Source organism: Odocoileus virginianus, chromosome 5 (genome assembly GCF_023699985.2).
Source record: "Odocoileus virginianus isolate 20LAN1187 ecotype Illinois chromosome 5, Ovbor_1.2, whole genome shotgun sequence".
Lineage (NCBI taxonomy): Eukaryota > Metazoa > Chordata > Mammalia > Artiodactyla > Cervidae > Odocoileus > Odocoileus virginianus.
In genome coordinates this window covers 82,902,064-82,916,837 of record NC_069678.1, presented here as the reverse complement: position 1 = coordinate 82,916,837, position 14,774 = coordinate 82,902,064, and positions in this window count along the sequence as shown.

Sequence of the window (14,774 nt, the reverse complement as noted above, 5' to 3'; positions counted from 1 at the left end):
CTGCCCCCTCCCTGGATGGTTCTCCCATTCATTCTCCAGACAGCACATCTCCCGAAGAGCAAACCTGATCTTGTCAACCCTCCTTAGAACTATTTTGAAAGTGAAAGTGTTACTCGCTCAGTCTTGTCCAATTCTTTGCAACCCTATGAACTGTAGCCCACCAGGCTCCTCTGTCCATGGAATTCTCCAGGCAAGAATACTGGGGTGGATAACCATCCCCCTCTCCAGGTGATCTTCCTGACCCAGGGATCGAACCCAGGTCTCCCACACTGCAGGCAGATTCTTTACCATTTTTGCCATCAGGAAAGCCCTGTAATCCAGGTTCCCAATGCCCCCTGCATTGGCAGTGCAGTCTTAACCACTGTATCACCAGGAAAGTCCTGAATGTAACCCAATTCCTTAAAGGCTACAAGGTCCTGCTGGATTTGCCCTGTCACTCCAGGGCAATGAAGTGTATTTCCCTCGAGTGCCTAGTTCTCTCCCATCTTTTCACACATCATTCCCTACCTTTGCCTGGAAACTCAGCCCACCACCTCGCTGACTGCCTTCTAGCCCCAGGCCTCCTGAGTCCAGGATGTCATCTCCTCCAGGAAGCCTTCCCAGGAACGCTTAGGGGTCCCAATAGCATAGGCACCTGGGCTATTGCTCCACAGTCGGGTTGTCAGATTCATGAGGGCTGAGGCCGCATCCCCATGGCCTTTGGTCTCTGCATTGAGTGGGGACATTTTGAGGCCCAGATTCAGTGACATCCCTAAGGTGTCTGCTGACTCTGTCATTTGGTCCTCTCAAGGCAGTTCTGGCATAGAACGTGGCGGCTGCCTGGGACTGGCTATTTTTGGGGGTGTGGCCCAGCCCTTGGGAGGAGGATGAAAGGAGTACACATTTGTTTAAGGCAGATGATACCCCTACTCTAGGGAGGATGCCCCTCTCAAACATGGGTGAAGCCCTTCGGCCTGCCCCAGGGCCTGCCCCTCGATGCTCCCTGTTGTAAATGCATTTTCTAGTTTCTCTCCCTCTGATGGGCACTTTCTTTATGAGAATGTGTCCGTGGTAGACAAATGCAGAGGCTGTGGTGGCAGCTGCCTGGACGCCCTTTCTGGCACACCTGAGTCAGGACAAATCCTCACAGAATCCTCTTTTGGCCCCTGTCTTCCCCACCCTCGACCAGACAGCCTCACATCCAGCTGTGCTGTGGGTCTGGTAACCATATCACTGTGCTGATATTATTCTTGCTTCTTCAGCTATTCACATACTAAGATGGGGGGCAAAAAAAGAAATTATGTAGGCAGCGGTGGAGAACTGGCATAATTATTGTGTGATTCATCTGTCTCCTCCGCTGGACTGTGAACTTTTTGAAGATAAGGACCCTTGTCTCCCAGCCTAAAGGAGGGACTCAATAAGTGTTTGTTAAGAGGATAACAGGGCTTCCCAGGTCGCATTAATGGCAAAGAAACTGACCACCAATGCAGGAGGCATAAGAGATGTGGGTTCAACCCCTGGGTCGAGAAGGTCCTCTGGAGAAGGAAATGGCTACCCACTCCAGTATTCTTGCCCGGAGAATCCCATATACAGAGGAGCCTGGAAGGTTACAGTCTAAAGGGTTGCAAAGAGTCAGATACCACTGAAATGACTTAGCACACAAAAGGATAACAACAGACTGGTTCAAGATTGGGAAAGGAGTACGTCAAGGGTGGATATTGTCACTCTGCTTATTTAACATATGCAGAGTACATCACGCAAAATACCAGGCTGGATGAATCACAAGCTGGAATCAAGTTTGCCAGGAGAAATATCAATAACGTCAGATATGCAGAAGATACCACCATAATGGTAGAAACTGAAGAGAAACTAAAGAGTCTCTTGATGAAGAGGAGAGTGAAAAAGCTGGCTTGAAATTCAACATTTGAAAAACTAAGATCATGGCATCCAGTCACATAACTTCATGGCAAATTGATGGGGGGGAAATGGAAACAGTGGCAGATTTTATTCTCTTGGGGTCCAAAATCACTGCGGATGGTGACTACAGCCATGAAATTAAAAGATGCCTGTTCCTTGGAAGAAAAGCTATGACAAATCTAGACAGTATTAAAAAGCAGAGACATCACTTTGCTGACAAAGGTCCATCCAATCAAAGCTGTGGTCTTCCTAGTAGTCATGTACAGATGTGAGAGTTGGACCATAAAGCAGGCTGAGCACTGAAGAGCTGATGCTTTTTAACTGTGGTGCTGGAGAAGACTGTTGAGAGTTCTTTGGACAGCAAGGAGATCAAACCAATCAATCCTAAAGGAAGTCAACCCTGAATATTCATTGGAAGATCTGATGCTGAAGCTGAAGCTCCAATACTTTGGCCACTTGATGTGAAGAGCCAACTCATTAGAAAAGAGCCTGGTGCTGGGAAAGACTGAGGGCAGGAGGAGAAGGAGGTGACAGAGGATGAGATGCTTGGATGGCATCATGGACTCAGTGAACATGAGTCTGAGCAAACTCCAAGAGATAGTAAAGGACAGGGTAGCCAGGCGTGCTGCAGTCCATGGGTTGCAAAGAGTTGGACACGACTGAGCGACTGAACTGAACTGAACTAAAATCCGCCCCCATTACTGCATAACAAACAGAAGGGGAAAAGGTGGAAATAGTGACAGATTTTTTCTTCTTGGGCTCCAAAATCAGTGGCTTAAGGGAGATCAACCCTAAACATTCACTGGAAGGACTGATGCTGAAGCTGAAGCTCCAGTGTTTTGGTCATCTGATGCGAACAGATGACTCATTGGAAAAGTCCCTGATGGTGGGAAAGATTGAGGGCAGAAGGAGAAGAGAGTGTCCGAGGATGAGATGGCTGGATGGCATCACCCATGCAATGAACATGAACTTGGGCAAACTTTGGGAGATGGTGAGGGACAGGGAGGCCTGGCGTGCTGCAGTCCATGGGGTTGCAAAGAGTCGGACATGACTGGGCGACTAAACGACAACATGGCTGGACTGCCATGTTTAGCAACCAACCTTTAGCATCTCTACTCCCAGCTTTTCTGAGGTCCTTCCCTTCCTTTCACCTCTCACACTAAGCACAGACCCTAGTCAGATCCTAGAGGGTCTTCCCACCCTCAACCTCCTCATCTAGGATGGGGTCAGCATCCACCACACCAAACTACCCTCTCCCTGATGAACCACTTGTCTCCCCGTGCCCCACCCCGATGGAAGGCATGGCTCATATGAAGATATACCAAGGAACAATAGCTCTTAAGGAAAGAAGAAACAGGACTTTCCTCACGGTCAGTGGTTAAGAACCCCCCTGCCAGTGCAGGGGACACAGGTTTGATCCCTGGTCTTGGAAGATTCCCCATGCCATGGAGCAGCAGAGCCCACGCACCCTAGAGCCTGTGCTCTGCAACAACAGAAGCCACCGCAACGAGAAGCCTGAGCATCACAGTGAAGAGTCGCCCCCGCTCTCTGCAACGAGAGAAAGCCTGTACAGAGCAACAAAGATCCAGTGCAGCCAAAAATAAATACGTAAAGTTTTTAAAACAAAGAAAGAAGGATCAGCCAGGATCTGGACTAGACTTTGACCTGCAGTGAGGTTTTTGGCCCCAGAAGCAGACTCCTCAATGAGCCCCCACAAAGACCTTGTGTCCCAGGCTTCTTTCCAGGGATGGCCCCTTCTAGCCTTCCCTCGGGCACATTTTCAGGGCAGCCTCTGCAGTTCCTCCCATCTGAGCTCCTAGGTGGTCCCAAAGATTTAAATCCAACAAAGACATGGTATACATCTATGATGTGCTATAATAATGCCTGCTAGCATCACTAACCACTTAAATGTGCCAACCACTTTACCTACATTGTTGAGATTTAATTCTTCCAACAGTCTTGTAGATTAGTTCATATCAGTATCTCCTTTTGCAGCTGAAGACTAAGATTCAGAGAGGTCAAGTAACTCACCCTAAGCCACACAGCTACAAGGGAAGTTGAATCTAAATTTGAATCTGGATCTGTGTGACTCCAGAGCCTGAATGCTTAAGCATTATACAAAGCGCAACCTGTGTGGTTTCATATTGCTGGAGTGTACAAAAGTCCCTTCCTTTAGAGGCTTCACTGTATGTTCGGAAACAGACATTAGTCACAGAGATCTTAACGCACTTATGTAATTACAGACTCTCCTAGATACTCTCCAAGAAAAGTGCCTAAAGCAAGGAGAACAACACAGAACCATCATGGGAGTCAGAGAGGCTTCTATGAGGAAATGGTCTTTAGTAAACCTGCTGCTGCTGCTGTGAAGTCGCTTCAGTCGTGTCTGACTCTGTGCGACCCCATAGACGGCAGCCCACTAGGCTCCTCTGTCCCTGGGATTCTCCAGGCAATGGTACTGGAATGGGTTGCTATTGCCCTCTCCGTTAGTAAATCTAATCAGCGTATTAAAGAGCAAAGATCTCACTTTGCCAACAAAAGTCCATTTAGTCAAAGTTATGGTCTTTCCTGTGGTCATGTACAGATGCAAGAGTTGGACCATGAAGAAGGCTGAGCACTGAAGAATTGATGCTTTCGAACTGTGGTGTTGAAGACTCTTGAGAGTCCCTTGGACTGCAAGGAGATCAAATCAGTCAATCATAAAGGAAATCAACATTGAAAATTCAATGAAGGGACTGATGCTGAAGCTGACGGTCCAGTACTTTGGCCATCTGATGGGAAGAACTGACTCAGTGGAAAAGACCCTGATGCTGGGAAAGATTGAAGGCAAAAGGAGAAGAGGGTTGCAGAGGATGAGATGGTTGGATAGCATCACCTATTCAATGGACATGAACTTAGGCAAACTCTGAGAGACTGTGAGGGACAAGGAGGCCTGGCATGCTGTAGTCCCTGAAGTTGCAAACAGTCAGACAAGAATTAGCGACTGAACAAGAACAACAGATGTCCTGAGGCAGCAGGGAGTACAGCTCCTTTAAAAAGTGTTTTAGAAAAACAGAACAAAGGCCTGTATGGCTGGAGCCCAGACAGCAAGGGACAGCGGGGCAGGATGGGGTGGAGAGTGGCCTGTTGCCAAATCACTCAGGGCCTGATAGGTCATGGCAAGGGGCTTGGAGTTCATGGTGAAGGCACAGGGAGCTTTTAAAGGGTTCTCAATAGAGTTGTTATTTCAGATTTGCTTTTTAGAAAGATCACCCCTGCTGCTGTATGGAGAACAGATTGAAAGGGGCAATGGTTGCAGGGGTCCAGGAGAGATGTGATATGGCTTGAAATGGGACGGTAGTGCCAGGGAGGTAAGAGGAATAGGGTTCAGGACAGAGTTTTGAAAGTAAGGTCAGTAGGATTGGATGTGGGCTGCAAGAGGGAAGAATCAACACAGACTCTGTACACCTGGATGGAGACTGGTGCTTTTACTGAAATGCTCAAGAATGAGGGAGAAACAGGTTTAGAGAAGAATCAAGAGTTTGCTTTTGCTAAGTTCAAGGTGCCTTCAAATGTCCAAGTAGTGGGAGAGAGTCAGTCTATCTTTGTATCACCAGAGACAGCACAAAAAAGTGTTAGTCACTCAGTTATGTCTGATTCTTTGTGACCCCATGGACTGTAGCCCATCAGGCTCTTCCATCCATGGGATTTTCTAGGCAAGAATACTGGAGTGGGTTGCCATTTCCTTCTCTGAACACAAAATAGGTCCTATTTAAAATGTCTTAAAAAAATAAATAAATGTCTTTAAATAAAAGAATGCACTGGAATTCCCTGGTAGTCCAGTGGTTAGGACTCCACTTTCACTTGCCAAGGGCCAGGGGTTGAATCCCTGGCTGGGGAACTGAGACCCCACAGGCTGCTCAGCCAAAAAACAACAACAGCAAGGAATGTACATGGGGAGAATTTGAGTCAAGTCTTGAAGAATGGAGGGGATTTGGCTTGGAGATGAAGATATTTTGGTGCCTGAGATAAAGATGATACAAAACAAACAAAAAACAAGCCAAGGAGAAGAGCTGGTGGAAGCAAGGGGAAAAGGAGTGAATGTGATGTAGAGTGGGCCCACAGGGCGCCTCCTATTGTGCCTCTCCATGGCTTCTGTGCCTTTGCTGGAATGCTGAGCCATCCTCTGCTGGGCGGGAGGGTGACTCAGAGCCAGAAAGAAAAATTCTGTTTCTGTTAAATGTAGAGATCCGGGGTGTATTTGTGGGTATGTGTGTGTCTGCCTCAGAGCATTTTTATATTTTGTAGTCCAGGAGGCACTGGTCTTTCCAACTGACTTTGTCTGCAAGGCTGAATTGAGCCTGAATTCTCTTTCTCTGTACTTAGACTGACCTGGCTGCAGAAGCTCCCCCCAGTGATCCAAGCTGAATAGGTCAGGATGTGTCAATGTGTTTCTGCTGCTTACAGAGCACAGCTTCTTTCCTGGGCAGCTAGTTATCAGGCCCTTTGCCCAGAGCTCCTGAGAAAGATGTTTACATTCAGCAGCTTAGTCCATAGGCAAAGACTGGAATGCGCCTGACTCAGAGGTGAAAGTCAAAGGCATCATTAACATACAAACGTAGTCCTTCCCGGTCCTTTACTCTTTCAGTTCATCATTCACTCTTCTATTCCGCAAATATCCTCAGGCTCAGTGTTTGTTTCAGTCTACTTAACTTCAAGCTGAGTTATTTCAAATCATAAAAGGTGATGCTGTTAAAATGCTACACTGAATATGCCAGCAAATTTGGAAAACTCAGCAGAAGCCACAGGACTGGAAAAGGTCAATTTTCATTCCAATCCCAAAGAAGAGCAATGACAAAGAATGTTCAGACTACCACACAATTGTCCTCATCTCACATGCTAGCAAGGTAATGCTCAAAATCCTTCAAGCTAGGCTTCAACTATACATGAACCGAGAACTTCCAGATGTACAAGCTGGATTAGGAAAGGCAGAGGAAGCAGATCAAGCTGCCAACATCTGCTGGATCATAGAAAAAGCATGGGAATTCCAGAAAAGCATCTACTTCTGCTTCATTAACTATACTAAAGCCTTTGACTTGTGGATCACCACAAACTGTAGAAAATTCTTAAAGAGATAGAAAAAAAAAAAAGAGAGAGAGAGATAGGAATACCGGACCACTTTACCTGCCTCCTGCAAGAACTGTATACAGGTCAAGAGGCAACAGTTAGAAACGGGCATGGAATGACAAACTGGGTCAAATTTGGGAAAGGAGAACATCAAGGCTGTATATTGTCACCCTGCTTATTTAACTTATACACAGAGTACATCATGAGAAACGCTGGGCTGGATGAAGCACAAGCTGGAATCAAGATTGCCAGGAGAAATATCAATAACCTCAGATATGCAGATGATATCACCCTCATGACAGGAAGCAAAGAGGAACTAAAGAGCCTCTTGATGAAAGTGAAAGAGGAGAGTGAAAAAGCTAGCTTAAAACTCAGCATCAAAAAATGAAGATCATGGCATATGGTCCCATCACTTCATGGCAAATGGATGGGGAAACAATGGAAACAGTGATAGACTTAATTTTCTTGGGCTCCAAAAGCACTGCTGACAGTGACTTAAGCCATGAAATGAAAAAATGCTCCTTGGAAGAAAAGTTATGACAAAACTAGACAGCATATTAAAAAGCAGAGACATCACTTTGCCAACAAAGGTCCGTCTAGTCAAAGCTATGGCTTTTCTGGTAGTCATGTACAGATATGAGAGTTGGACTATAAAGAAAGCTGAGCACCGAAGAATTGATGTTTTTGAACTATAGTGCTGGAGAAGACTCTTGAGAGTCCCTTGGACTGCAAGGAGATCAAACCAGTCAATACTAAAGGAAATCAATCCTGAATATTCACTGGAAGGACTGATGCTGAAGCTGAAGCCCCAATAATTTGGGCACTTGATGTGAAGAGCCGATTCACTGGTAAAGAGCCTGATCCTGAGAAAGACTGAAGGCAGGAGGAGAAGGGGACTACAGAGGATGAGGTGGTTGGATGGCATCACTGACTCGATGGACATGAGTTTGAGAAAGTTCTGGGAGATAGTGAAGGACAGGGAAGCCTGGTGTGCTGCAGTATACTGGGTTACAAAGAGTCGGACATGACTAAGTGACTGAATAACAACCTCCCTGCCTTACAGTTACCTCAGCTATAAAATGGGGATGCTGAGACTTCCCCAGTCCTTAAAGCTTCACCTTCCAATGCAAGGTGTGTAGGTTCCACCTGTGGTCAGGGTGCTAAGATCCCAAGTGCCTCAAGGCCAAAAAACTAGAAGGTAAACAACAGAAACAATATTATAACAAATTCAATAGACTTTTAAGAGAGTCCACATAAAAGGCAGTGGGGGAAGGACAGGGTGGGGTGAACTGGGAGAGTAGCATTGAAACATACACATTATCATGTGTAAAATAGATGGCCAGTGGGAATTTGCTGTACACAGGCTTAAGAATCTGCCTGCCAAAAAAAAAAAAAAGAATCTGCCTGCAATTCAGGAGACCCAGGTACAATGCCTGAGTTGGGAAGACCTTGAAGAAGGGAACGGTTTACCCACTCAGCATTCTTGCCTGGAGAATTCTATAGACAAGAGGAGCCTGGCAGGCACAGTCCATGGGGTCACAAAGAGTCAGATGTGACTAACACTTTCACAGGGAGCTCAAACCTTGTGGTCTGTGACAACCGAGAGGGGTGGGGTGGGAGGGAGGCTCAAGAGGGAGGGGACATGTGTATTCCTGTGGCTGGTTCATGTTGGTGTATGGCAAAAACCAACACAATATTATAAAGCAAGTATCCTCCAATTAAAAATAAACATTTTTAAAATGGTCCGCACAAAGAAATCTGAAAAAGTAAAAATAAATAAAATGGGGATGGTAATAATGACTTCTTCAAAAATTCATTCTGAGGATAAAATCCCAGACTTCCTTGGGGATCTAGTGACTAAGAATCCACCTGCTGATGCAGGTGTCAGGGAAGATTCCACATGCGGCAGGACAACTAAACCCACGTGCTATGTGTGCACGCTGTATGCTCAGTCATGTCTGATTCTGAGTGACCCCATGGGCTGCCAGGCTCCTCTGTCCATGGGATTTTCCAGGCAAGAATACTGGAGTGGGTTGCCATTTCCTACTCCAGAGGATCTTCCTGACTCAGGGATCGAAAGTGAGTCTCTTTCATCCCCTGCCTTGGCAGGTGGATTCTTTACCACTGCACCACCTGGGAAGCCTGTGGGCCACAGCTATTGAGCTTGTGCTCTAGAGCCTGAGAGCCACAACTACTGAAGCCCCTGCATCCTACAGTCTGTGCCCCGCAACAAGAGAAGCCACCACAATGAAAATCCTGTGCACCGCAACCAAGAATAACCACTGCTTGCCACAACTAGAGAAGGCCTGTGTGCAGCAATGAAGACCCAGTGCAACCAAAAATTTTTTAGAAAAGAAAAAATTCAGAAATATCACTCGACTCAATATATTTAGTGAGCACATGCAAAGAGCCAGGCTGTCCTAAGTGCTGAGGCTCTTGAACAAAACACAGATCCCTGCCCCCATGGTGGCAGGTATTCTAATGCAGATAGTTGCTGCTGCTGCTGCTGCTAAGTTGCTTCAGTCGTGTCCGACTCTGTGCGACCCCATAGATGGCAGCCCACCAGGCTCCCCCGTCCCTGGGATTCTCCAGGCAAGAATACTGGAGTGGGTTGCCATTTCCTTCAATGCATGAAAGGAGAAATGAAAGTGAAGTCGCTCAGTCATGTCCGACTCTGTGTGACCCCATGGACTGCAGCCTACCAGGCTCCTCCGTCCATGGGATTTTCCAGGCGAGAGTACTGGAGTGGGTTGCTATTGCCTTCTCCAGGAGAGAGTGGAGCAACAGAAAAATAAATAAAGCATATAGTGGTGGTCCTGGAAGTCTTCACTGAGGAGGTGATATGTCAGCAAGGCCTTGAAGGGGGTGAGGGAACAAGCCATTCAGATCTGAGGGGATAGGGAACTGGAAGAGTGAAGGAGGGAGGGAATGACACAGGGTGGAGGGTCGGGGGAGACTGTAGGCCATTATGAGGGCTTGGCTTCCCTCCAGAATTATATGAGAAGTCGTTTGATGGTTTTAAGAGGAGTAACTTGATCTGGCATCTAGTATTAAAGAATCATTCTGCCTGCTGCGTTGAGCAGACTGCAAGGGGCCTGGTAGAAGCAAGAATTGTGCTGATCAGGCTACAGATGATGGTGGCTTGGATCAGGTGGTCACAATGGCGGTGGAGGAAAGTGCTGGGTTATGGATAAATTTTAGAGGCAGGACAGAACTAAATAAATGTTAGTGTCAGTGTACCAAAAACACAATTCATAAAAGAAAAAATTGATAAATGAGATTTCATCAAAATGAACAACTCTTGTGCTTCAAAAGACACTATTAAGATGAAGACAGGGAAAACTCCCCGGCAGTCCAGTGGTTAGGACGCCACACTCTCACTGCTGAGGGCTCAGGTTCAAATCCCTGCTTGGGGAACTAAGATCCCACATGCTCAGAAGCACAGCCAAAAAAAGGAAGAAAGAAAAAAAGTCACAGAGTGAAACAGAATACTTATAAAGCCTATATCTGATAAAGGACTTGTATCTAAAATATATAAAGAACTCTTACAACTCAGTATTAAGACAAATAACCCAGTTTAAAAATGAGCAAAATATTTGAATAGACATTTCACCAAAGAAGATATGTTAATGGTTAATAAGCAAATGAAAAGACACTCAACATTATTTGTCATCAAGGAAATACAAATTAAAATCTCAATGAGGGAATTCCCTGGTGGTCCAGTGATTAGGACTCAGCACTTCCACTGCCAGGGGCCCAGATTCAATCCATAGTCAGGGAACTAAGATCTCTCAAGCAGAGCTGCATGGCCTAGAAGTAAATTTTAAAAATAAAATAAAACCCCAGTGAGATACCACTTTATATCCACTAGAGTGGCTATAATCAGAAAAATGGTTACAAACATTGGCAAGGATGTGGAGAAGTGTGAAGAGAGTAATGGGACTGTGAAATGCTACAGCTGCTTTGGAAAACAGTTTGGGAATTTCTTAAAAAGATAACCATAAATTTACCATAAGACACAGAAATCCCACTCCTAGTTATCTATCTCTAGTTCCAAATTGGAAAAGGAGTACGTCAAGGCTGTATATCGTCACCCTGCTTATTTAACTTATATGCAGAGCACATCATGAGAAATGCTGGACTGAATGAAGCACAAGCTGGAATCAAGGTTGCTGGGAGAAATATCAATAACCTCAGATATGCAGATGATGCCACCCGCATGGCAGAAAGTGAAGAGGAACTAAAGAGCCTCTTGATGAAAGTGAAAGAGGAGAGTGAAAAAGTTGACTTAAAACGCAACATTCAGAAAACTAAGATTCATGGCATCTGGTCCCATCATTTCATGGCAAATAGATGGGGAAACAATGGAAACAGTGAGAGACTTTATTTGGGGGGGCTCCAAAATCACTACAGATGGTGACTGCAGCTATGAAATTAAAAGATGCTTGCTCCTTGGAAGAAAAGCTATGACCAACCTAGATAGCATATTAAGAAGCAGAGACATTACTTTGCCAACAAATATCCATCTAGTCAAAGCTATGGCTTTCCCAGTAGTCATGTAGGGGTGTGAGAGTTGGACTATAAAGAAAGCTGAGCACCGAAGAATTGATGCTTTTGAACTGTGATGTTGGAGAAGACTCTTCAGAGTCTATTGGACAGGAAGGAGATACAACCAATCAATCCTAAAGGAAATCAATCCTGAATATTCATTGGAAGGACTGATCCTAAAGCTGAAACTCCAATACTTTGGCCACCTAATGTGAAGAACTGACTCATTTGAAAAGACCCTGATGCTAGGAAAGACTGAAGGCAGGAGGAGAAGGGGACGACAGAGGATGAGATAGTTGGATGGCATCACTGACTCAACGGACATGAGTTTGAGTAAACTCTGGGAGTTGGTGATGGATAGGGAGGCCTGGCATGCTGCAGTCTGTGGGGTGGCAAAGAGTCGGACACAACTGAGTGACTGAACTGAACTATCTAACCAAGTGAAAACATCCATTCACACGAAAACTCATATATAAATGTTGACAGAATCCCTATTCATAGTTGGCAAAAAGTGGGAAACCACCCAAATGTCAATCAATACTACCAAAGGATACCATTCAATACTAAAAAGAAATGAAATACTGATACATGCTATGGCGTGGATGACTCTCAAAAAAGTTAATGCTAAGTAAAAACAGTCAGACACAAAAGACCATTCACTGTATGGTTCTATTGGCTTGAAATGTCCAGAAAAAGCAGTTCTATATAGATAGGAAGTAGAGTTGCTTGGGTTTGGGAGTAGGGATTGAGAGTGATTATAACTGGACATGAGGGATCTTACTGAGGTGGCAGATTTTACTGAGGTGATGGAGATATTCTGAAACTGGGTTGGGAAGATCCTCTGGAGAAGGAAATGGCAGCCCACTCCAGTACTCTTGCCTGGAAAATCCCATGGACAGAGGAGCATGGTAGGCTACAGTCCATGGGGTTGCAAAGAGTCGGACATGACTGAGTGACTTCACTTTCCTTTCCTTTCCTTATGTAGTTACCATCAACCACTAAAACTACGAATTAGTGCAGTTGATAAAGCAGATGTTTTTCTGGAATTCCCTTGCTTTTTCTATGATCCAACAGGTGTTGGCAATTTGATCTCTGGTTCTTCTGCTTTTCTAAATCCAGCTTGAACATCTGGAAGTCCTCAGTTCATGTACTGTTAAAGCCTGGCTTGGAAAATTTTGAGCATTACCTTGCTAGTATGTGAAATGAGTACAATTGTATGGTAGTTTGATCATTCTTTGTCATTGCCCTTCTTTGGGACAGGAATGAAAACTGACCTTTTCCAGTCCTGTGGCCAATGCTGAGTTTTCCAAATTTGCTGGCCTATTGAGTGTAGCACTTTCACAACATCATCTTTTAGAATTTGAAACAGTCCAGCTGGAATTCCATCACCTCCACTTGCTTTGTTCATAGTAATGCTTCCTAAGGCCCACTTTACTTTTCACTCCAGGATGTCTGGCTCTAGGTGAGTGATCACACCATCATGGCTATCTGGGTCATTAAGACCCTTTTTGTATAGTTCTTGTCTGTATTCTTGCCACCTCTTCTTAAGCTCTCCTGCTTCTGTTAGGTCCTTACCATTTCTGTCTTTTATTGTGCCCATTTTGTGGTGAAATATTCCCTTGGTATCTCCAATTTTCTTGAAGAGATCTCTAGTCTTTCCGATTCTATTGTTTCCCTCTATTTCTTTGCACTGATCACTTAAGAAGGCTTTCTTTTCTCCCCTTTGCTAGATTGTAAACACCACAAAAGCAGCTAAAGGTTTGTTCCACTCATCACTGGTAGGTGGAAAGATTCTGAGACTTTTTGCTGGATCTGATAGGAGTAACAGGTGCTGCTGATACTCTCCCTTTCCTCCATATCCCTATGAATAGGGGCAGGATGTCTGGAGCTTCAGCAATCACTTTTTGGCTATGAAGTGCATACATGAAGGTCAAAGCCAGGTTGTGAAGTATGATGGAGAAAGACGAAAGGAGCCTGTGTCTTTGGTGACTCTGGAACACTGAGCCAATGCCAATAAATGCGCCTCTTCCCTTCAAACTTTTTAGTACATTTGGGAAAAATAATATTGTTTAAGTTACTGTTGCTAGGGTTTTGTATTTCTGGCAACAGAACACATTCCTAAATGATACCACCGATAAGACTCAAGTGATCCTCTCGAGATTTTTGTCTCATGGAAGATGACGGTCATGTAAACAAATCGAGGCACTTGTAAAGCACTTGCTTTGTGAACTCTGTGTGGGTGAAGTGATGGACCACATCAAGGAATCCCTAGTTGCAAACTGGTTTCTGGCTTTTTTTTTTTGAGGGGGTGGGGAGTGATTGCGTGGATGGCTGCCTCACTGAGATAGGAGTCCTAGGAGGTGGAGCTCATTTGTGGAGTGAATAGATTAGTTCCTTATTGGGCATATGGGTTTTATATACCTGTAGCTACCCAGGTGGTGGAGGGGGTGGTGTCTGGAAATAGGAGGATATATGGATCTGAACTCAGGGGAGACTTTACTGGAATATATAATGGGGACATCAGTGTGCACATATGAGTGAAGCCTGAGAGTGAAAGTGCATCGAGCTCTTGTTTCAGGCTTTATGCTAAGTGCTTTGTATCATCACCACCACCATCATCTTCCACCGTCACAGCTAACATTTACTGAGCACTTAATACCTGCCAGCTTGACTTCTAAGTGCTCTGCCTGCAATATCTCATCCAATTCTCACAACCAAGAAAGGGAAGTGCTATTCCAGTTTTAGCTATAACTAAGGATTAGAGAAATTAAGTAACTTGCTCTAGATCATAATGCTAGAGTTGTAAAACACCTAAGTGGGTTTGTAGAATGAGAGAAGAGGACAAATGTCAGAGAGCCATGAAGACGTCAACATTTTTTTCTTTTAAAAAATAATTTGCTTTTTAAAATTAATTTTGTAATTTAATTTAAAAAATTAAGGTATCATATACATGGAATGTTATGCACAACTTGTAAGTGTATACAGCTCAAAGCAATGTGAACACACCACTGTAATAACCACCTTGCAGATGGAGAAACAGAATATTACTACCACAGAAGCATTCCTTATTCTAATTACCATCATTCCCTGTTCCCACCCAAAGTTAAACCCAACTTGGTCTTCTTTCACTATAGATTAGTTTGCTTTAGATGTGAACATTTAAGGGGTGGGAAAGGACAGGTGAGCTTAAGATGGTGACTAAGATAAACTGGTCAGAGATACAGGAA